The following is a 24,241-nucleotide window of genomic DNA, read 5'->3' on the forward strand; positions in this document are numbered from 1 at the left end:
CGGCTGTGCAGGGTGGGACCACAGAGCTCCGAGTGGAGCTGCCCAGCCCCTGCCTTTTCCCTGCCAGCCTGACGGGGGAATTCCTCTGCCAGGGGAGTTATTTTCCCTGCACTCACACTCTGCAAAGCTTCTCCTCTTCACGTGTCTTGTCCCACTTCAGCCAGTGCCTCCCCCAGCCCTCTGCCCTCCTGGATCGCCCCTGGAACACGAGGGGTGCCCGTGGAACATAATGAGCCTGTTGTTCCCACATGCCCCGTGCCGGGCCAGCAGCTTCCTTCCAGCTCCATCAGCCACTTCCAACTGCTCCCAGAGGATTCTCTGTAATGAATCTCTGACCTCTGGAGAAAGATCCTCCGAACTTGATTCCCTCCCTCATGCCAGCTGTGGATCCCAATCCCTGCCTGTCCCTGCTCATTCCTTTCTGCAGGAGGGCGATTGGGAGCCCCACAGCCAAACTCCCATTAAAGCACAGGGATTAAAGGAATTCTGGGCGCTTCTGGTGCTCAGATCCCTCGAGAAGGATTCCCAGGGACTCCAGGAAGCCCTGGATCCCTGCTGCCTTCAGTGGCACCTTGCAGGCAGCACTGAGAGATCCCAATCCCAGCACAGCTCCGAGGGACAGGGATTCCCCAGGAACCCATCCAAGCAGTGCCAGGGGGAGCAGGAGGGGGCAGACGTCCAGAGGAGTTTGCTGTCCAGGGATAACCACTCCCTGTGGTCTCTGCTGTGTCCCTAAACACAGCCTGCTGTGGGGATCTCTGATCCAGCTCCGGGATCCAGGACTGCTCCCTCCGGCGCTCCCAGAGCCGGATCAGACAAACACCAACATCCCTTTATTGCAGCCACCTCCAGGCAGGAGCTGCAGAGGGCTCTCGCCTCCCAGTGCCCTCGCCTTGAGCATTCCAGCCGAAGCTGATTGCGTTAATTCCCTTTGGAAATGCAGTAATGGCACCTGACAGCTCCCGGGGCGAACTGCGGGAAGGAATTTGCACTTTCAGCCCTAATGAGGAGCAAATTGCTGTCCCCAGCCCGGGCTCTGGCCTGATGCTGCCGTCACAGCAGGCACCGCTTGTGGCAGGGGCGGAGAGAGGAGCACCGAGAGAGGGCTCACAGTGGTGGCACTGGAGCTGGAGCGGGCAAACCTCAGTGCCAGCCTTCCCTGGAAGGATCAGAGGATCAGCCCTGCACCGAACCACTGCGATCCACTCCCTCCCGGCTTCTCTCCCTCTTCCCAGTTTACACCACTGTGGTTCGATGGATTTGGTTCCGGGCACGGAGGCTGTGGCAGAGCTGTGGAGGAGAAGCTGCTCCAGGTGCATTCCTCCTTCCATGAATTTGGATCTCACAGTGCCAGGCCCCTGCACTGCTCCAAGGCCCTGCAGGGCTTGACAGACTTCCCAGGAAGCAAATCCTAAAGCCTCGTAATCCCTTACTATGAGCACCTTGCCAGCCCTCAGCTCCTGATGCTGCTTCCGAGACAAGTTCCTCTGTCTCCTGTCCTAAGAGGGAGAAATTCAGGAATGCAGTAGGAGAAGCTGCCTGTGGCCAGACAGGATCAGCCATGGCCCAGGGACTGAAGCCGAGTGTCCTGAATTTAATTATCAGGGATAGTTACTGGTTACTAATAGTTTTACTAATGGTGTTCCAACATTTCTGATGGATTGTGCGGAGCCACAAAAGAGGGAGAGGCCCATTCCAGCTGCCTGCAGCAGCTCCTGCATCCGAGCATGAGATTTGATTGTCTTTAGCTCAGCTCCCAATTCTAATAATGAGAAAATCCAGGGGCTATATTTAACTTCTGCTTCTGGGGAGCCTTGTCACGGCTCCTTCCTTTGTTCTCCCTTCTCGTGTTCAGCAGTGCTCAAACAGAATATTCCCTGCACTGGGGTTCTGCTTTTCCACAGAGCCTCTGTTCTCGTGCTCAGACAAAATATTCCATGGATTTGGGGCTCTCCATTCCCACAGAGCCTCTGTTCTCTGCCTGTCGTGCCCTGGCTGAAGCAGGAACCCTTCAGGTGTGGCTTTTTTCAGAGAGCTCACCTGGATCCCGGCCTGGCCCCACAGGTGAGCAGGAGCCAGAGCTGCTCAGTGTCCCCTCGGCTGCAGCACCCGGGGCCACCCCCAGCTGAGTTCCATCAGCACTCTGGGACAGAGGCACCCTGTGGAAATGCTGGCCTTGGGCTGAGGGGGTGCCTGACTAATTAATAAAGATCCCAGTCTGCTTCAGACATTGGAAGGAAAAGTCAGAATCACCCTGAACTTGGGGAACATTCCAAGCAAACGTTTCATGAGGAATTTTGCATGTTGGGGGTGTTTGAAGGAGTGAAAGCTGATCTCTGTGAGGTTGCTGGGACTTGGGATCACCCTGGTTTTACCCCTGGTTTTGTTAGGATCACCCTGGTTTTGTTGGGATCACCCTGGTTTTACACCCTGGTTTTGTTGGGATCACCCTGGTTTTACCCCTGGTTTTGTTGGGATCACCCTGGTTTTGCACCTGGTTTTGTTAGGATCACCCTGGTTTTACCCCTGGTTTTGTTAGGATCACCCTGGTTTTACCCCTGGTTTTGTTGGGATCACCCTGGTTTTACACCTGGTTTTGTTGGGATCACCCTGGTTTTGCACCTGGTTTTGTTAGGACCACCCTGGTTTTCCACAGCCATGTCCCCACAGAGCTGTTCCCTTGGACTGTGAGGCCTCAGGACATCCTGAGCCCACCTGGCCCCTTCTTACAAACACAATTATTTTATGTTCATTCCAGATGTTTCCTGCTGCCTCACCTCTGTCAGAAATGAAGGTTTGGGCAGCTCCTGTGAGAGAAGATCCCGTCCCTCCGGTGCCACCCGATTGTCCGAGGTGCAGCTGAAGTGACCCTCAGCTCCCATGTCCCTGGGAGGGCTCCCTGGCAGCGGCTGTGGCTGGCACGGGGGCACAGTGAGCACTGGGCCAATATTGCCATTTTTAATTGCCATTTAATTTGTTCTGTTCAGCTGATTTAGAGCCAAGGGTTTATGAGCCAGGGCTGGCAGGGAAGGGGAAGCTCTTGGAGCAAAGATGCCAGCAGAGCCCTGTGACACTTCCCAGGCCACAAACCTGCTTTTTTGTAGTATTTCTTTAACTTTTGAGACTTTTTCTGTGTTCAAATCAAAAGTTTGAGCTGATGCTGCCTGAAGGGATTGGAGGCCCATTGATTTAAGCTGCTTCTCACAGTACATCAAGATTCTTCTCCTGCTTTGGAGCAGTAACAGGGTAATAATTACTGCCAGGGCCTTCGGCAGGACTGGCCAGCTCAGCTCTCAGCAGCTGCTGGGATTCCATCAGCGCCTTCATTTTATGGGACTGAACTCATTTGGAACAGAGCACAAGGGAGAAGGAAAGAAGCAGCAGCATCATTTCAACTTCTGCACCCTAAGGGAACTTTTCACTATTTCTTTTCAAAGGGACGGCCCCAGCACTTTGGGAATTGCTCATGGAACCCCATTTCCCACCTCCATCTGGAGTTTCTCTGCTGATGTGACCCCATTGTCTCAGAGCATTCCACACTTCCAGGGAGTTGGGCCATCAATGAATGGAGGAAAATGCCCCAACCCTCACAACTTTTCTCAATTATTTGACCCTGGGATCATGTCCCTCATGGACAGCACAGCTTTGCTCCCCAAACCCCTGCATAAGAACACTTCCCAGAACTAATTCCTGCAATGCTTTCCCAGATGGCACAAGGCAGCTCCGGAAAACACTGTGGAGAAAATCAAGCAGGGCCTGGGGAAAAGAAGCTTTGTGACCTAACTGTGGCCTTGCAGGGCCTGAAGGGGCTCCAAGAAACACAGAGAGGGACTTGGGACAAGGGATGGAGGGACAGGACATGGGGAAAAGGCTTCCCACTCTTTGCCAGAGAGTGGGATTGGATGGGATATGGGGAAGAGAAGGACAGAGAGGAGGACAATCTGCAAACACACAGGGAGCTGCTGCAGAGGGACAGAGTGTGCTCCGTGCCCAGGGCAAGGAGTCCCAGAATCGCCAGGCTGGAAGAGACCCCGAAGATCACCGAGTACAACCCATGCCCTAACAACACCTCAACTAAACCATGGCGCCGAGTGCCACATCCCATCTTTTTCTAAACACATCCAGGGATGGTGACTCCACCACCTCCCCGGGCAGACGATTCCAGTACTTCACCACTCTTTCCATGGAAAACTTTTTCCTAATATCCAACCTGTATTTCCCAGCTCCAGACCGTGTCCTCTTGTGCTGTCAGTGGTTCCCTGGGAGCAGAGCCCGAGCCCCCCCTGGCTGCAGGCACCTTTCAGGGAGTTGTAGAGAGTGATGAGCTCACCTCTGAGCCTCCTTTTCTCCAGGCTAAACAACCCCAGCTCCCTCAGCTGCTCCTCACAAAGTTTGTGTTCCAGACCCCTCACCAGCCTTGTTGCCCTTCTCTGGACACGCTCCAGCCCCTCAATGTCCTTCCTAAACTGGGGGCCCAGAACTGGACACAGCACTCGAGGTGCGGCCTCACCAGTGCCCAGTCCAGGGGAAGAATCCCTGCCCTGCTCCTGCTGCCACTCCATTCCTGATCCAGGCCAGGAGCCATTGGCCTTCTTGGCCACGTGGGCACACTGCTGCCTCATGTCCAGCCTGCTGCCCATCCGTGCCCCAGGTCCCTTTCTGCCTGGCCACTGTCCAGAGTCACAGCTGGCAAGAACAGGTGCGATGTTAAAATCCCTCGATGAGATCCCCAGGGAGCTCTGCAGGTTCCAGGGGGGTGCCGAGGCTCCTTCCAAGCCACAAACACAGTGACTGAGCCCAGGAAACCCTGCCTGCAGTGGCAAAAGGACTCCAAAAGCTCTCTGGGATCCCTGGAAAGCCCTGAACATTCCCAATTTCCCAAACCTTGTGCTGAGCCTCTCTAAGCGCTCTCCATCCACTCTGCTCTCCCATGCCCATGGTACCTGCAGGGTGTCCCTTCCCTGGACAGGGATTTTCCAGCCTGCCAGGCCCAGGGTGCCAGCACTGCATTAAAACCTGACACAGCCAGCCCCAATTAGTCCTGCTAACGAGCTGGGGGCTTCAAACACCCCAGGCAAAGTGCAAAACACATGCAAATGAGGCTGCAGCAACAGATTGAGCTCATGAACCTTCTGGAAAACTTCTGAGGCTGGAACAGGGCATGTGGGGAGAGCTTTAAACCCAGCCACAGAACGAGAGTGGAGGGAATTAAAGGTGCTTTGAAGGGAACCCGTTGCCACAAGAGCTGGGAAAAGGCACAGAGGAACCACCACATGGATGCTCCAGCTGAGGATGAAGGGGATTTTGATCTCAGTGCATCCTGCAGAGCTCCAGACCATTAACTGGAGTATTTAATTAGGAGCCCTGCTTAGATTTCAAGTCAGAGGCAGCAGGGAGGGAGGTGCTTCCCGAGGGATTTCGGCCTGGGCGCAGGGAGCCACCCTCCATCCCTGGCTGCTCCAGGGATTTATTGCTCCCTGGCTGTCCCAGGCTTTTCCCTCAGGAATGGGAACTGAAGGAGCCTTAAGTGGGGTGGGAGGTGCCCAGCCCTGTGGACTCCTCCTTGGCTCAGAGCCTGGACTTCTCCAGACTCAGCCATAATTCCAGTTCAATCAAAAATCAAACTAAAGCACCTGTTCCAGGGCCCCTCAGTCCCAGAAGAGCACAAAAGATGATTTGTGTAGCACTGGGAAGGACATTCCAGCCCACTCAGGACCATTACCACCATTTTATGAATCTGAAATTCATTTTAAAATTAGAGATATTCCTTAATCCCTGTGGCTGGGTCACTGTTCCACAGCCTTCTCCTCATTTTCCAGTCAGGTTGGGGCTTTTTATGCCAAGTCTGGCCTGTAAGGAGAGGATTTTTCTGCCCCACTGGGGGATGCCAAGGACTGTATTTATGGAGTCAATAATCTCATCCAACTGGGAACTGCTGGAGTCGCTCTGCAGAGGTTTAAGAGAGGAGGCAGGTGCTGGAGGGCTGTGGCTCTTCACTTCTTGGTCTGAATTCACAAAGTTGTGGAATATCCTGGGCTGGAAGGGACCCCCAGGATCAGCCAGTCCCAGCCTGGCCCTGCCCAGACACCCCAACAACCCCACCCTGGGCATCCCTGGCAGCGCTGTCCCAGCGCTCCTGCAGCTCTGGCAGCCTCGGGGCCGGGACCATTCCCTGGGGAGCCTGGGCAGTGCCCAGCACCCTCTGGGGAAGAGTCTTTCCCTAAAATCCAGCCTGGTCCTCCCTGGCGCAGCTCCAGCTGTACCCTCACTTAAAAGAGGGCTGAATGCAGACCAAATATATTAATAAAGTCACCCCTTAAAAAATTCTGGATTCTGTCACCTTTCCTCATTGCTCTGGAAAGGGAGGAATAATTTGGTACCCAAAGCTGATTTTCCCACCATTTCCATATTTCCATCCCCTCAGCAGGAGCAGAGGGAGGGTAACAGAAAACAAACTACAGAGCCAGCAGAAATTCAGGCTAAAGATAAACCCTTGTCCATCGACCCAGGGAATGAGCTGGAAATGGGAGTTCAGAGACACAGGAACAGTTCTGTGCACAAACTCCAGTGCTGGATTTAGCAGCTGACTCCTGGAGGGGCAGGTGCTCCTCAGCAGGCAGGTGACACTGGGGACAGCCAGGACTGCTCTGAGCCTGCCCTGTGACCCCTCCCTGTGTGCCACTGCTCCCGTGCCCAGTTTGCTCCCACAGCTGGTTCTGGGCTCACATTGGGCTGAGGCCGTGCCCTGGCAGCGCTCCTGCCTCACCCTTGGGCCGTGCCTGCCTCTCCTGGGACCTGTCTGGAGTGAGGATCTGGCTCTGGGGCCGTGTCCATCCCTGTGGGATGAGCTGGGAGGGAGAGAGGAGGAAGGAAGGCAGGAAGGAAGGAAGGAAGGAAGGCAGGAAGGCAGGAAGGAAGGCAGGAAGGCAGGAAGGCAGGAAGGAAGGAAGGCAGGAAGGAAGGCAGGAAGGAAGGCAGGAAGGAAGGAAGGAAGGAAGGCAGGCAGGAAGGAAGGCAGGAAGGAAGGCAGGAAGGAAGGCAGGAAGGCAGGCAGGAAGGAAGGAAGGCAGGAAGGCAGGCAGGAAGGAAGGCAGGAAGGAAGGCAGGAAGGAAGGCAGGCAGGAAGGAAGGTAGGAAGGAAGGCAGGAAGGAAGGCAGGAAGGAAGGCAGGCAGGAAGGAAGGTAGGAAGGAAGGCAGGAAGGAAGGCAGGCAGGAAGGAAGGCAGGCAGGAAGGAAGGCAGGAAGGCAGGAAGGAAGGCAGGAAGGCAGGAAGGAAGGCAGGAAGGAAGGAAGGCAGGAAGGAAGGCAGGAAGGAAGGAAGGCAGGAAGGAAGGAAGGCAGGAAGGAAGGCAGGAAGGCAGGCAGGAAGGAAGGAAGGAAGGAAGGCAGGCAGGAAGGAAGGAAGGCAGGCAGGAAGGCAGGAAGGAAGGAAGGCAGGAAGGAAGGCAGGCAGGAAGGCAGGAAGGCAGGAAGGCAGGAAGGAAGGCAGGCAGGAAGGAAGGCAGGCAGGAAGGCAGGAAGGCAGGAAGGAAGGCAGGAAGGAAGGAAGGCAGGAAGGAAGGAAGGCAGGAAGGAAGGCAGGAAGGCAGGCAGGAAGGAAGGCAGGAAGGAAGGCAGGAAGGAAGGCAGGAAGGAAGGCAGGCAGGAAGGCAGGCAGGAAGGAAGGCAGGAAGGAAGGCAGGAAGGAAGGCAGGCAGGAAGGCAGGCAGGAAGGAAGGCAGGAAGGAAGGCAGGCAGGAAGGAAGGCAGGCAGGAAGGAAGGCAGGAAGGAAGGAAGGCAGGAAGGAAGGAAGGCAAGAAGGAAGGCAGGAAGGAAGGCAGGAAGGAAGGCAGGAAGGAAGGCAGGCAGGAAGGCAGGCAGGAAGGAAGGAAGGAAGGCAGGAAGGAAGGAAGGCAGGAAGGAAGGAAGGCAAGAAGGAAGGCAGGAAGGAAGGCAGGAAGGAAGGCAGGAAGGAAGGCAGGCTCAGCCTGGTGTCTGTGCCCTCCAAGGCTGTCCTGGCTGCAGGGACACGGGCGGCAGAGCTGGGCCCTGACTGCTCCCAGCGACAGCCACAGGAACCCCGCGGAGCTGAGCAAGTTCTCCCGCTGTGAGGAGGCTTCAGGCAAGTCCTGATCAAAGGGGTTTGGGCTGAGCTGCCTCAGCCCCTGAGCTGAGCCGAGCTCAGCAGCGAGGGAGGCACAGACTCAGCCCCAACATTCCCACGGCTGGGACCTGCCTGGGATTCCCCTGCTGATAGCTGGGATCAGCTCCTGACTCTTCTCAGGAGCCTCAGAGGATCACAGAATTCCAGAATGGTTTGGGTTGAAAGAACCTCAAAGCCCACCCAGTGCCAGCCCTGCCATGGCAGGGACACCTCCCACTGCCCCAGGCTGCTCCCAGCCCCAATGTCCAGCCTGGCCTGGGCACTGCCAGGGATCCAGGGGCAGCCCCAGCTGCTCTGGGCACCCTGTGCCAGGGCCTGCCCACCCTCCCAGGGAACAATTCCCAATTCCCAATATCCCATCCATCCCTGCCCTCTGGCACTGGGATCCATTCCCTGTGTCCTGTCCCTCCATCCCCTGTCCCCAGTCCCTCTCCATGTTTCCTGCAGCTCCCTCAGGCCCTGCGAGGCCACAGTGAGCTCACCCCTGGTCTCCTCCCCAGGCTGAACAATCCCAGCTCTCCCAGCCTCTCCTCCCAGCAGAGCTGCTCCATCCCTTGGATCATCCTGGAGCCTCCTCTGGGCTCTCTCCAGCAGCTCCAGGTCCCTCCTGTGCTGGGCCCCAGGGCTGGGGCAGCTCTGCAGGTGGGGCCTCACCTGAGCAGATCCCCTGGGCTCTCCTGTTTGTCATCCCAGAGTTCCTTCACTAGAAGGTAGGGAAAAATTAAAAATCACAATTTTTGCCAGTTCACTGAGTTTGTGAAAAGGTGGCCTCGGAGCTGGGTGGCCCTGGAACAGCAGCTCAGGGCTCTGGTTTTGTGGTTGGATCCACCAGGATCGCTGGAATTCCACAGCCCGGGGTCCATCACCCACAGTGCTTTGTCTCTCCCAGAAGAGCTCCCAGGGACTGCAGGACTCACTGAGGCGGAGACCGAACCGCCCAGGAAAGGGTTCTCCTAATGCTTGGTCTTTTCCTAAGCTGCAGTTAATTAATTGCCAATTAACTCCCAAATCTGGGCACTCCCTGCACGTTCAGAGCAGGATGGAAACGGGAGCCCTCTGCCCTGCACTGACTGGGCTGTGCCCGGCCTGGAGCGGGATTTGGGGAGGGTTGTGCTCCAGCCAACATTCACAGCTCTGTTTTTAATGAGCTGGAGTTAATTGCTTATGAATTAACTCAAGGCCAAACCCCTGCACCTGAAGGCCTCAAACCAAATGTTTTGAGCTTTGTTCTCAGCTGCCTGAGGGTGAAGATAAAACACAGGGTCCCCAGCAGGGCTGGGGGGAGCTGGGACCACCAGGGAGGGAGAGCGGGCACCTTCTTCCCAGCCAGCGCCGGGATCCTGCTCCTGGGTCTCCCTTTGGACCCCAGTCCTGAGCCCTCCCTGGCCGTGTTCTCAAGGGGAGGCACGGGGAGGCACTGCAGGGACTGGGCAAAATTAGGGAAACAAAGAAATTCCAGGGGTTTCTCCCGGGGAGAATAAGCAGCTTCCTCAGGGGGGCTGGGAGTTTTCTCTCCTCTTTTCTGGGAGTTTTCTCTCCTCCCCATGGAAACAGGGAAGGGATGATGTGGGCACAGGTGGGGTGGGGATAATTACAGAGCTGCTGCTCCTGCCTGATGGTGAACACACTTGAGCCCACCCACCTGAGCTCCCACCTCACCCACCTGTGTTCCCACCTCACCCACCTGAGCCCACCCACCTGATCTCACACCTCACCCACCTGTGCTCTCACACCTGGCAGCTTTGGCTCCCTCCTGAGCCCTGGATGCCCAAATAGCCCCAGAGCTCACAAACATTTTTAGGAGCCAGGGTCAGCAAACATGAAACACTTTCATTCCCCCAGGCAGACAAACCCTGGATCAGGCCTCTCCAGGAGGTAAATTGCATATTCCAGGTCACGCTGGCCCTCAGCCTCACCTGAGGCTGCTGGGCCTCCCCGTGAGCCACTTTCGGTGGGGAGAGATCCCACACGGTGCTGCCAAACCCTGCCACACTTCCCACACCATCCCACGGCTCTGGGGTTTAGGAAGCAGCCCTCCCTAAGCCGGGGTCACAGCTCTGCTGGGCAGGACTGGGGGAGACAGAAGGATTAAAGCTGTGATTAATGGCTCACCTTCCCCACAGAGCCTGGGTGTTGGCCAGGACTCCTCCTGGAACTTTCCATACAACTGTATCTGTTCCAAACAAGGACTTTAGGGTGAATTGTTTATAAAAGTGAACTTCCAGGGGTTTTGGGGGGACAAAAGTTCCTTCAGACCAACTCTTAAATGCTGCTGATTTTGTAGGACTGCACAAGCACAAAGAAGCTGTCCCCAGGCGTGTGGGAGCCCGGCTTAGAGCCCAGTGCTCCCAGGTGATCCCAGTCCTTGCATCCACAGCGAGGGGACCAGCAGGAATTCTAGCAGCCACTGAATTGGAGCCCTTGTGCCTCTCAAACCATGGAACTATCCCTGTATTCCTGGTGAATTTACCTGCAGTGAGACACAGGAGTTAAAATCATTTCCTTCCACCCCCAGCAGCATCCCAGGTGCAGGAGGGAGGGAGGAACAGATTTGTGAGGAGCACATTTGGCAGGAGCTGGGAAATGCCTTGGCTGAGCTCTCCAGAGCTGTTGTTTGACCACTGGAAGGGCTGGAACAATGTCAGCGTTGCTGTGTCTGAACAAAAATGTCCAAATTGTTCCAGGAATTCATCTCAGAGATCACAGAAATGGGGCCAAAACTTCTCAAGAGAGAGACAGAGCTGTGTAGGAAATTAAATCTGAGCAAATTACCTGGGAACAAAAAGGTAAAGAAACCCCAGCTCAGCCTGTCACAAATCCCTCTGGAATTTCTGTCCTGGAGCAGCACAGCTGGAGCAGGATCCCCCTGGGCAGGGGCCACTCCCATCCCTGGCCAGAGTTTGGAATTGAGGAAAACAGACCCCAAAAAACAAAAAAACCCCATTGAACCCAGGTGTGCCAGAACATTCCTGAGCCACCCCTTCCCCAGCCCCAGGAACTGTCTCCATCGGGCGTGGGAGCAGAGAGGGGCTCCCAGGGAACTCCAGGTGTCCTGGTTCCTAATCCCGAGTTCCCACCACCCTGCACAGCTCAGGGCACTCATCTCTCCCACAGACCCTTCCACCTGAGCCCTGGGACTGCAAACAAGGAACCAGACACAATTTTGTTTGCTCGTGCCAGCTGCAGGGGGGAGTGGAGTTAATTTGGTTCCAGCGTATTTCACCTGGGAGCAGAATGATTTTGCTGGAATAAAGTCCTGGAGAACCTCCCCACAGACTCAGGATTGTGGCAGGAGCTCTGCCAGAGCCATGATGAGGATGCTCCACTCCAGGCTCCTCTAACTCATGTTATCCCTGGAAAGTCATTCCCAAAGTGCCCCTAATCTGATGGAAGTGGAAGGGATGAGATGTTCCACTTTACTCATTGAGTAATTCCAGCCTCTTTCTGCAATCGTTACCCCAGCTCTGCTCCCTTTAAATCAAGTGCAATTGCTTTGCTCTCTCACTGCAAAATGAAACAGTGAAACCCACTGCTTATATTCATGGAGCTTTGGAAATAAGGCAAGAAAAAAAGAGAATTTGGAAAAAAAAATATAAGGTTGGGGTTTTTTTCCACTCATTTAACTTTCAAGGATAATGTAAACAAAGAAAGTGTAACACAAGAAAAAAAAATCTGGGATAAAATGGTATTTGTAGGTATTATAATAAATATTATATGTACTTGTGCTCTCCAGGGAGTGTTCTGCCTTTGTTTCAGCCCCACACTCTGGGCTGAGGTTTCCAGCTCGCTGTGCCAGCACAGGGACCTTCCCCACCCCTGTGCAGGAGCTGCTGCAGCTGCAAAGTCACTTCCCACTTGTTCTTCCCTGCATGGAAACGAAATTGGAAATGAAGTGTGAGGAGGAAACTCTTGCGCTGAAAGGTTCTTGTCACCTTCAGAGGGAGAGGGAGGGGCTGGGGCCGGTGACACTTCCCTGGCTCTGTTCTGACAATGCAGCACCAGTTCTGCAAGTCTCGCATCACTGAGGAACTGGAAATGGGATTTGTTGGCTGGGCATGAAACAGGATCCTTCCCAAGGGCCTCTGTTCCGGGGCTTTCTGCTCCAGCTCACTGCAAGGCAGAACTTCCCTCCTGCTGTCCATGGTCACCAGGAGAGCTCGCAGCCAGAGCTGCCCCTAAATCCGTTCTCCATTCCCTTGCCCTCTGCAGCACTCTGGGCACACCCTGCTCCTTTCCTGCCATGGAATCTTCTGGGATTTGGGGATGCACAGAAGCCTCTGCTGAAACTCCTCCTCTTTTCCCCCATCACTTTGCACCACCCTAAAGGTTCATCTAAGAATGTGCAAACCCCACTGGCAGCTCCCTCCTGCCAGCAGCATTCCCAGTCCTGCAGAGCTGCTCAGCCACACTCTGGGCACACCCTGCTTCCTCCAAGCCTGGGAATGCGCTGGGATTTGGGATGTGCAGGACACAGCCGGGCAGTGCTGGGCATTTGCAGAGCAGAGGGAAGGACGGGATCTCACTGAGGAGGAGCAGCCTGGTCACACCAGGCCCGCCGGGAACACCTGCACTTCCCGACCCTTGGAATTTGTGGGACAGCTGAGTGGGCACAGAGGTGACTCCCTGTGGGACAGGTGAGTGGGAAGTGCCGAGCTGTGCTGTAATTCTGAGATCAAATCCTAAAGCTGCTCCACAGGTGCTTCGTTGCTTTGGAATTGCAGATCCTGCACAGCCAAAGGCCATGAACCTGCCCAAAGCTGCTCATTTGTGATCCTTTAGACCCAGACTGAGACCAGATCTGAGACTGAGTGGACCAAGTTCTTCTCAGGGAAGTTGAGTCAGCAAAGGGGTCTCACTGACACCCCTGATCCCACGGGATGGGCAGGATGATCCAATAATCCATTGGAACAGGTGATGGAGTTGTTACTGGGATACTGCACTGGGAATATTTACACTTTATTTATCAATGAACCCCCCCCAGCCATCCCTGTGATCTCCATGTCCTACTTGTGCCTGACCATGACCCTTCCCCCGCCAGCTCCACCACAACAGTGCAGGTTTTACAGGGTTTTCACCACAAATTACACCAGAAGAGTTTATTCACCCCTTTTGGGGTGACATGCAGGGACACAAAGGGTGGGAGTCACCTCCCCCAGAACAGGACCTCTCTGCAGGTCACCTGTTCCCACCCAGGCCCACCGTGGAGGCTGCAGGGGGAGCCCAGCCCCAGCTCCTCCCCAGCTGTCTCAGGGGTCTGTCTGGGATGGGCTGTTCCCCACGCCAGCGCTGCCTCTCCTCAGGGAGAGCAGCTGGATGATTGCCTGGGACATCCCCCAGCGCTGGGGCTCAGGGGGCTCCAGCCTAGAGCTGCTCCTGGGCTGTCCCAGGCACAGCCCCCCCAGCTGGGACCCATTTCCCCAGCACTGTGTCCCAACACCGGCACTCCCCCAGGGCCATGGACCCCTTCAGTGCCGGCTGCCTGTGACCCAGCTCTGGGGACGAGCCAAAGCAGCTTTAAAGGTCACCAGGTTCCTCTGCCAAGGCTGGGAGCAGCAGCTTGGCCCTTTCATCTGTCAGCTCTGCTTTACATCCCCTGTGAATTCCTGGCATCCCATCCCAAAATAACTCCCTCCACCTCTGTTTCAGCCTCCAGCCCATCAGGCTGTCCCTGCCCTGTCACCTCCTGTTCCCCTGTGTCACATCACGGGCTCGCTGTGACAGGACAGGCTCAGCTCCTGCAGCCAGGGAAGCCTGGATGTGCTTCGGGGGGAAAGGGAGAGGACGGGGGTTAGGAGTGGAGTTAAACCCAGCACCTTGGATCAGCAGCACCTTGATCACCCTCCCCAGAGGGGTTTCCTTCCAGCCCTGGGCACTGCTTGCCACAGCTCAGCACCAAATCCTGTTGGATCCTTACACCTTCCAAAAGCATCTCTGGCTCTCACCCTGACCATCAGGAGCCCAAGGAACAGGTTCCCTGCACTGGTCAGTGGGGAACAGGATCCCTCCCAGCCCTCCACCACCTCTGCATCACCAGAGGCTTCAAGGATGGAATTCTTTTTTAAGGATCCTTGTGCCCAGGTGAGTGACAGAGCAAACTGGACATGTCACGGTGTCACAGGGAAGGGCCTCTGACACTGAAGGCATTTTAGGGCACTGCCTCAAGCCCTTCCTGGAAAGCCAGTGGGGAAGGAGAACAAAGAAGTGGTGACACTCCTGAACCCTCCTGAGGGGAGTGGGTTTAGATGGGATACTGGGAAAAAATCCTTCCCTGCGAGGGTGGGGAGAACCTGGCACAGGGTGCCCAGAGCAGCTGGGGCTGCCCCTGGATCCCTGGAAGCACAGGTTGGAGTCCAAGGCCAGGTTGGAGCAGCCTGGGACAGTGGGAGGTGTCCCTGCCATGGCAGGGCTGGCACTGGGTGGGCTTTAAATTCCCTTTTACCCCAAACCCTCCTGGGATTCTCCGATATCCCTGCTTTACTCCAGGCTGAAAGGGGCTCATCAAGAGACCTCGAATGTGCTGCTAAATAAGAGCATGGATGGGTCCCAAAGCTACAGAACATTCCCTCCCTCTGGAGACAACTGTCAGCCTTCACTACAGGCTGTTATTAATAATTAGTAGCTATGGCAATATCCTACAGGGGCAACATCCAGTGCTCAGAAATCCTGTGAGGGGCTTCAAAGTGGCAGTGGGGTTCCTGGACACCCCGTGCAGTCACACTGACACTGATGGCACAGGAATGTTTGTTATGCTCTGTGCAGACAGACCCAGGGATGGATTCGTGTGCTGCCCACGGGGCAGAGCCTCAGCTGATGCAAGGAGACAGCTCCCGAAGAGCCAGGTGATCGTCTGCCCTGCCGGGGCCAGGGGAGGGCTAGCTCATGCCCTTGCTGTGGAAATTCCAGATGGAAAGGAGAAGGGAGAGGAGAAACCTGCCCAGTTTCTGTGGGGACAGAGGGCTTCATGTGCTCCTGAGGGGTGGCAAGGAGCTCTTCCTGCGTACCTGCTCAGCTTTACCTCCTGAAGTCTCTGCTCCGGCCGGAGGCGAGGCTGGCTGGGCTGCTGGAGGAGCGGGACAGGACAGAGCCCTGGATCCCTCAGGGAACATGCTGTCCCTGCAGGGCACATCCTGCCCTGGGCAGGTGGCACCTGGGACACAGGGGCAGAGCTGCCAGGGTGGAACCTCCCTCCTCAAACCCTGCCCTCAGTGCTGCCCTCGGGGGGAGCTCCCTGGTGACACTCGGGGTACTGACACTTCCCAGCTCTCCCATTGCAGCCCCGTGCCTGGAGCCCCTCCCAGACTGGGAATCTGCACGTTCAGCACAGGGGGCCAAAAGGAGTTTGAAGCGGCTCAGGCTCCTCGGTCCTGCCCCGGTGTGGCACTGCCAGCCTGGCTCAGCCCCACAGGGCTGTTGGGAGCAGCAAAGGGATCACCCTGACGGAGCCTCGCAAGGATGGCAGGGTGCCAGAGATGTTCTCCACGCCTGGTGCTCCTGGAACACCTCCTGGTGCTCCTGAGGAGCCTCCTGGTGGTCCTGGAACACCTCCTGGTGCTGTGTGGTGACAGTTCCCCTCTGTGGGATCAGAGGCTGCAGCCGGGAGCTGTCTGTGCCTCCTGTCACCTGCTCTGAGCAGCTTCAGCAGGAGGAGAACAGCAATCTGTGACTGCAGGTTCAGGGCTCTGCTGTCACAGAGCCTCAGGTGTCTCCTGCACCTGCTCCTGGAATGGGTGATGGATTTCCAGCCTCAGCTGTTGATGAGAGAGGGAAGGAAAGCGCCCACAGCCCCACACGCACCCCCTGTCCCTGCTGACACTTTGTCATTCCATTTTTATCAAACCCGGGATTAAATGTTTCGTTTCCAAGCACTCCCTGGGCCAAAGCCACCCCTGCAGTCGATCAGAGACACTTTGGGCCACTTTTGGAAAGACAGAATTGCTGTGTTTGGCTGCAAACCCCCACAGCTCCACCCCGACCTCGCTGGGGACAGCATTTGTGCTCAAGGTGCTCGAGCTCTGCTGTCCCAACCCCGAGGTGGACCCAGCACCCCAGGTGAGCTCAGGACAGGGACAATCCATGCCCAAATCACCCTGGGCTCAGTTCCAAGCCAGCCTCCCAACCTCTGCACGGGCCAAACGCACCGAGTTCCTGTGGGAGCTCTCCCAGTGTAGCCCCAGTGCTGTTTCTGGTGCCACTGGAGCTGCACCAGCCCATAACGACAGTGGGATAACTCCCAATCCCTCATCGAGCACTCCTGGAGTGTCTGAGTGCCCCTCACAAGCATCGTTCCTTGCCCAGCAGTTCCTCTGGTTATTAATTACCCTGAACACTAATTAAAAGAAGGGGCAGGGAGTGTGGGCCCAGGGAGACAGCAGGGACAGAGCCCCGTGCTCCCAGGCTGGCAGCAGGAAGGGCGAGCGGATGGCGCTGTGGGCGGGATCTGTCGGGATGGCAGCAGTGGCCAGAGGAACGGGCTGGGCCAGGAGCACCCTGAACCCAGAGCAGCTCCTTCGATCCGGGCCCTGCAGCAGTCACTTATTAGCTGGGGACTGCTTCCAACTGGGGACTTGTTCCTCCTAGGAAAAGGCTTTAAAAAGCATCTGACTGAAACAATTACCTGAAGTAAAAGGCTTTTAAATAATGGAGCAGCATTTAGAGAAGAGGGTTTGATGTTCACAGCGTCCCCCATGCCAGGAGCCAGCTGCAGGTGCAGATTCCTGCCAGGGGCAGGACCTTGCCCAGCAGAAATGCAAATTCAGAGCCAGACTGAGGCAATAATTCTCCTTTCAGCCAAACACCTGCATTTCCCCACCGCCTTCTCCCTCTCTTTACACCTCACCCACAGCATTCCCTCTGTGCTGGATAACCCCCCCAGGGCTGCCCGAGCCCTCTTAGGGGAGGATGTGGGGAGTATGTTTGTGGGACTGTTTGACCATTCACCTTCTGTGCTGTGACCCTGGTGAGATGGATTTCATCCCAGGCCTTGGGAAAACTGCAGCTCAAGGCAAACCAGGAATTTCTGCATTCAGTGAGAAAAGCACAAAGCTTCAGTGTCACATCCAAACCTTCCCTTGGAGCCAGGCTGGGAGAGCTGGGAATGTTCACCTGGAGAGGAGAAGCTCCAGGGAGAGCTCAGAGCCCCTTGCAGGGCCTAAAGGGGCTCCAGGAGAGCTGGAGAGGGACTGGGGACAAGGCCTGGAGGGACAGGACACAGGGAATGGATCCCAGTGCCAGAGGGCAGGGCTGGATGGGAGATTGGGCAGGAATTGTTCCCTGGGAGGGTGGGCAGGCCCTGGCACAGGGTGCCCAGAGCAGCTGGGGCTGCCCCTGGATCCCTGGCAGTGCCCAAGGCCAGGCTGGACACTGGGGCTGGGAGCAGCCTGGGGCAGTGGGAGGTGTCCCTGCCATGGCAGGGCTGGCACTGGGTGGGCTTTGAGGTCCCTTCCCACCCAAACCATTCCATGACCCTGTGCTGATCCGTGTCCAGCTCATTGCCCACCAGGACTGCAGGACTGTCCCACTGAGCATTTGGGCACCTGTCTCTGTCCTGTTGCCTCAGAAACTTTGATTTAACTGCACATTGACACTTCAAAGCCCGGCTCAGCAGCACAATCACTGTTACCAGGCCTGTAATTACCCTTCCAGGGAAACTCGCTGCTCATTTGCGTCGTGGCTCTGACAGCTCCCAGCCGCCATGGAATGAGCGTCGCCCAGGCACCAAACAAACACACAAATGTTTGTTTGTCTCTTCCCATTCTGGAGAGGGGGAGAGGGGCCAGGCTGAAGCAATGAGTAGGAAAATCAACTGTTAAAGGAGGAGGCAAAGCCATCCCAAAGCAGTTGGTGATTTTCAGAGTGAAATGTGGGAATGGTTCTTTTTTTCAGGCAAACGGGAGCCAAAGTCCTCAGGGAACAGCAGGATCACACACACACGGCCTCACTCTTCCCCTAAAACCCTCTCACACCAACAGCCAACGGCTGGAATGACTCTCCTCTCCTCTCCCATCATTTTAATGGGAATGACGTGCTTGGCACATGCAGAGCAGGTTCAGAAGGAAATCACAGAAGTGGCTCTTGGAGTGCTCTGTTCAAAGGGGATCCTCCATGTCTGCTATGGGAGGGAACTTCTGCTTAAGGCTGGGTTAAATATCTCCCTTTAAACATCTCCCCTCCTGCAGAAACGTCCTTTTAGGGAAGAACCATAGCCTGCCTGCCTGCCTTCCCTCCCCCAGGTCCCTCACGCTTCCCTCCAAGCACTCTCAAGAGGGTGTTTGTTAAATTCACTTTATTTAGTTTGATAAAAGCTCCTCAAACTTCTCCCTCCAGACTCCCTCTGAGAAAACACATGAATTTAGAGCAGAAGGTTTTTGTGGTGGTGGAGGTGGCTGCAGCCACCCTAACCTCAGGTGAAACACCAGAACCCACTGTCTGGTGGCCACGCACCAATGTTTAAAGACTGTCTCTGGTCAGGGTGAGGACCCATCACCCCTTGTGGCAGTTATTTGCCAACCTTGTGCTGACTGGTTCTTGTTCTCCCCGCCCTGTTTTATGTATGAGTTTGTAAATATTCATTTTCCTTGGTTAAATATGTATCAGCTCTAGAAGTTTCTGCGTTACTCGGTCCCCCATTGGCTGTCCCCTGTAATCGCTCCTCTGAGTTGTCCCCGTTGGTTACCCCATTGTCAATCCCGCCTCCTTCACCCTGCCCTATTGGCTGGATCCCTTGTCCCCGCCTTTCCTGCCCTGAGTATAAAATCCCTGGGCCCTCTCCAAAAATGGGCTCGTTGGCCCTGGTCCTTTCGCTGCTATAGATCTGCTCGTGGAACTGACACAGAGAGACCCCCCTCCTTCACTCTCTGCCTGCACACCCCAACAGCTTGCCCAGGACAGGCTCCTTTGGGTGAGGAGCTCACTCTCCCCTCCTTTTGTGTGGAGAGCTGTGGTTATAGAGGGTGCAGCCAGACCTCCAGACTTCTCGTTTTCCTGGCTAGCGCGCCCTCAGGTTTGCAGTAAAATGATAAAAGATACCCACGGGGGGAGTCCTGGGGGTTTCCTAAACTGATTTTCTTCCTAGGGAAGGAAGCACACAGATCAAAATCATTTGTTTTGCTGCTGAGAGCACATTAACTTTATCCTAAAAATTCCAGGCTGAATCAGTTCCAGTGACTCCAGGACCAGCCAGGATGGAAAACCAGCCCAGCAACGCAGAACAAGCAGAAGTTAATAAATATTTCAGCTCTGTAGTTGGAAATAATTTGGATGATGCCTCCATATCCTACAAGGATAATTAAATCCTTTGCGTTGCAGTGTCCCAAAGCAATGTTTGATTGCACAGACGGAATTCAATAGAATTAAAGAGCTTGTTAAACATCAGCTCCTCAAGTCAAACAGTTTAACCCTGAAGCTCCACATCATCTGCATGGAGGAGGATTACGGAACGTTCCAGAACTTCCCACAGCTGTGGAGAAACGGTTATCAGGATGTCTGAGTCGGGCTTAAGGCAGCTTTAAAGCTAGGATTTTGGTCTCCTGAGGGAGTGCCCTGATCAGGAGGTGTTTGGCTCTCCTGGAGCGATGCTGCTTCAGCCCTTCTGCCTTTGTGACTTTTTGTCACTTTTTGTGTCTGTCCCCTCCTCCCCTCCATCACCCGATCAGGTTCAGGAAGGGCTGGACTCTGCCTGAGACAGAAAAGGCACCACTGACCAAAACCTGCCCCTGCAGGGACCAAGCGTTGCTCAAATCCCCCATTTCGGGGTGGTTTTACTTTCCACGTCTCAGAGAAACTTCCTCTGGGAGGAAGGCCCAGTGAGTTACTGTCACCACTGAAAGAAAAACAAATGAGTTTGAGTTCACAGGGCCCTCAAAGCCATCCAGTGCCACCCCTGCCATGGGCAGGGACACCTCCCACTGTCCCAGGCTGCTCCCAGCCCCGTCCAGTCTGGCCCTGGGCACTGCCAGGGTCTGGGATCCCACAGCCTCTTTGGGCACCTGTGCCAGGCCTCTCCTGTTTCCACCCTTCCAACCCCCCTGCCAAGGCCAGAGTGGGGTGTTCAGGGAGGTTAGTCCTGAAGTTTGAGTTAAACGTGGAATTAACAAAGTGAGGCTTTGCACAGGGCAGGATTATCCAAGGTGGCCTGCACTGCAAGGGCCCTGGAGAAAGTCACTAAGGACGGAGGGAAACACCAACACTGATGGTGTTGGGAGCTGCTGCCGCATCCCGCAGGGAATGGCTGGAGGTGGTCCTGCCAGGGCACGCAGGGATGGGCACAAGGAGGAGCCTGTCCCCTGCAGCTGGGCACTGCCACCACCAGTGACCTGTGGTGACACGGGGACCTCGATGCTTCACTGCAGGCAGCCAATCAAGCAGTAATTGGAGTGATCCAGCGAATGCACAAAGACATTGAGAAAGGAACTGTAAAATGAAGGTACAAAATCGGCAGGAGCAGTTCACTCCTGCTGTGGGTGCCCCATTCCAGCTCCGACTGCTGGATTTTTAACACATTCACGCAGTTTGAAGGTCCTGGCAGGCGCGTGTGCTGCACTCAGGCTCTGGAAGCAGCCACCTACCCCAGCACTGAGTCTGCTGCCATGAAACCAGAGATTAAAACTTTATCAGGTTTTTTTTTTACTTTATTGGATTTCTTGCAATCCTCACTCAAAAATTATGAAAGATGAGGAAGATGCTGCTCAAAATTAAGTTTGGGGTTTTTTAATTTCATGGAAAAAAATGTGTCAAGATTAAAAGGAAAATATAAGTCCTCCTTCAAAACAGAAAGGAAAAGTGAAGAATTCACAGAATCACTGGGGAAACTGAAGTGTCTCTCTGAAATAGCCAAATATTACCCAGGCATAAATGAAATATTTTATACCCATGATTTTGAAGAGCTCCATTTCCCTGTTTGCATTCTGAAAAGCTTTGCCTGTTCATGTAACAGCCACGTCTGAGCAAAAGCCCTTTGGCATGGAGGAGCTGCCCTTTGTTTGGAGAACTCTGTCGATTTTTTAATACTTCTTTCCTTTCTCACCAGAGACAAATGACCTTTTCCTGTGAAAGGCACTAATTATGGTGCTCTTTTGTTTCCAGTTCTCTCCGAGAGGCTCCAGGGCAGCCCAGGTGCCTCTCCCTTGGTGTGCTCTGGGCAGGTCAATCAGCCCCAGATTTGGGGCTGTGGGATTTAATTGTGCCAGGACTTTGCTCCTGTTAAGGGTTAATGAGGACATCACACCCCGAGCTGAGCAGGGCACGGTTCATCCTCTGACACATCAAATCCAGCAAAGGAACAACTCATTTCTCTTTCACTGACCTGAAAGTTCAGCACTGCAAAAATAAAAATACTGGGCACAGGCAGGAGCAGGAGCTGAGCAAAGCCTGGTCCGGGCAGAGCCAGGTGGAACAAAAGGTGATTTTAGCAATCAGCATCTTCTGTGCCCTGGGGTGGCTTCAAAAGCCACATCGGAGCCCTCTCAGGTCCAAGGATCCTCCTCCAGCTCATCCCATTTCCCAGCAGCCTGGATTTCTGGGAAGCAGCACTTTTGTTGGGTTTTCATTCGGTTTATCCCCCAGAGACAAACTCCACCTGCAATCCAAGAGGAGGAAATGTGAACCTTTAATTCAGGGATGATTCCGTCTCCTTTGGAGCAAACTCCCAGTTGAGTTCCCTGTGCCAGGAGGTTCTGTCCCTGCTGCTCCGTGAGGATGCTGCTCGTATTCCTTGGATTATTAAGGGTTGTAAATCCCTGGAATAGTTCAGAAAACTGACCTCAGTTTCAACAATTGTACTTCAAGTCCATCTTTCTCTACTGCCCCAAGCCAGCTACTCATAGATATTTGTGGAACTGAGGGCTCTGGAAGCAGGTATGGATTATTTTGGAGCACAAGTGGGATGAGGAGCAGCTGAGGGAGCTGGGGGGGCTCAGCTGGAGAAAAGGAGGCTCAGAGGGGGACCCTCTCTCTCAGAATTCTTTAAGTATTTCTGATACACTTTAAAAACAGGGCTTTTTTTAAGAGAAGCCGTCATGGCAAAACTGAGCTTTGCACAGACTCCTTTTTCTGGGAGAATGTTTCCCAAGCACTCTGTGGGTTTCTTGGTTAAAATTCCAAATAGGCAGAGCTTTGAACAGGCAATAAAAACGTTCAGTTTGTTCACACCAGACTGGTCCTGTCTGAGTGTGTTTGTCTGATCTCAAAATTCTCCTGATGCTTTGGGGTTTATAGAGAGGGGTGGGAACAGCTCTCCAGGATGGGCTGAGACCAATTAATTCTGCACCCAGGCAGGGCCCTCGGGTCTCCCTCAGCTCCAGGGAGCTCTTTGGCTAAAAGCCTCTTGGAACTGGAGCCTCCTGGGCTGCGGCTCCTCCCCAGCCCAGGATTCAGAGCTGCAGCTTCAAGGTCCCACTGCCCTTTTCCCTGTGAGTGCCCCAGATCAGCTCAGCAGGGGCGTCTTTGCCTGTGCACTTTGTAGGGGGCATGAACTGTTCCGTGGGACTTGGTCAGACTGTGGAAGGCGCTTCCCACCCAGTTCCTGGGAAGTTTTCTCTAGAGGCCACAGACAGGACTCAAACACCAGCCTGAAACTCAGGCGCTGACTCCCCGAAAGGGGAAGGGCTCCGTCCTTTTTTTGACAGGATCCTGGTTCAGATGCAGCACTTCTCCATTGTCTCCGGCTCCAAGCAAGAAGGAGGTGTCTTGTAAACTCCACAAATTAATTAATGAATCCCTCCAAACCTCTCCTTTCTCAGGAAGGCTGGAATGCCATCAGAAATATGGTAATGTGCCATTTGCTAATTCCCCTCCTGTTCCATCTGGGCACAGGAAGATCTTCCCTCTGATCTGTTTTCCATGTACTTGTCAGAGTTGTTAGATCTTGAACAAGAACTGAAGTTTCTTCATCCTTCTCCCCCAGTCCTCACGTAAGACCAATCAAGATAAACTCAGGGCTTTTTCCCAATTAAGCCAAGGCTGGTGCAGGCTGCTCAGGCTCTATCACGGTGAGAGATCTGGAGTGAATTTTTCCTGTTATTTTTCTTTCACGATCTTTTCTTGATCATAATTGGATTCTAAAATTAGCCTGAGAAAGGGACTAATTCAAATTTATGACTAAAGATTGGTCTTTCTAACCACAGGGTGCATTTCTGCTGCTGATAGAAGTAATATCAGAGCATTATCTGACAAGGAAGGAGCCAAGGGGGGAAAGGTGCTGCTCTGTGACCCCTCAGTTCCTTGTTCTGCCCATGGGCAGAGAGACAAATCTGGGTGGGTCAGTCTGGGAAGCCTGCATGGCACAAAGACCCTTGGAAAACAATCCCTTGGTTCTGGAGAGCTGTTCCTGCTCCCGCTCCTGCTCCTGCTCCCGCTCCTGCTCCTGTTCCTGCTCCTGCTCCCGCTCCCGTTCCCGCTCCCGCTCCCGCTCCTGCTCCTGCTCCCGCTCCCGCTCCTGCTCCCGCTCCTGCTCCTGCTGCTGCTCCCGCTGCTCCTGTTCCTGTTCCCGCTCCTGTTCCTGCTCCCGCTCCTGTTCCTGTTCCCGCTCCCGCTCCCGCTCCTGCTCCCGCTCCTGCTCCCGCTCCCGCTCCTGTTCCTGTTCCTGCTCCCGCTCCTGCTCCCGCTCCTGCTCCCGCTCCCGCTCCTGCTCCCGCTCCCGCTCCCGTTCCTGTTCCTGCTCCTGCTCCCGCTCCTGCTCCCGCTCCCGCTCCTGTTCCCGCTCCTGCTCCTGCTGCTGCTCCCGCTGCTCCTGTTCCTGTTCCCGCTCCTGTTCCTGCTCCTGCTCCCGCTCCCGCTCCTGTTCCTGTTCCCGCTCCCGCTCCTGCTCCTGTTCCTGCTCCTGCTCCCGCTCCCGTTCCTGTTCCCGCTCCTGCTCCTGCTCCCGTTCCTGTTCCCGCTCCCGTTCCTGCTCCTGCTCCTGCTCCCGCTCCTGTTCCTGCTCCTGTTCCTGCTCCCGCTCCCGCTCCCGCTCCTGTTCCTGCTCCTGCTCCCGCTCCCGCTCCTGTTCCTGCTCCTGTTCCTGCTCCCGCTCCCGCTCCCGCTCCTGTTCCCGCTCCTGCTCCTGCTCCCGTTCCTGTTCCCGCTCCTGCTCCTGTTCCTGCTCCCGCTCCCGCTCCCGCTC

At 55.1% G+C, this 24,241-nt stretch overlaps 1 protein-coding gene and 1 long non-coding RNA gene across 3 annotated transcripts in view; one reads left to right on the forward strand and one right to left on the reverse strand.

Moving 5' to 3' along the window:
- The window catches only part of LOC116455997 (acid-sensing ion channel 2), a 396,972-nt gene that overhangs the window by 200,488 nt on the left and 172,243 nt on the right, over positions 1 to 24,241 (reverse strand). The gene's annotated exons all lie outside the window — the stretch shown is intronic.
- LOC116455998 lies at positions 12,520 to 19,453 on the forward strand. The gene is made up of 2 exons (XR_004244521.1): positions 12,520 to 14,223; positions 19,290 to 19,453. It is a non-coding gene; the product is annotated as an uncharacterized LOC116455998 (long non-coding RNA).

The sequence above is a fragment of the Corvus moneduloides genome, chromosome 26 (genome assembly GCF_009650955.1).
Source record: "Corvus moneduloides isolate bCorMon1 chromosome 26, bCorMon1.pri, whole genome shotgun sequence".
NCBI classification, from domain to species: Eukaryota; Metazoa; Chordata; class Aves; order Passeriformes; family Corvidae; genus Corvus; species Corvus moneduloides.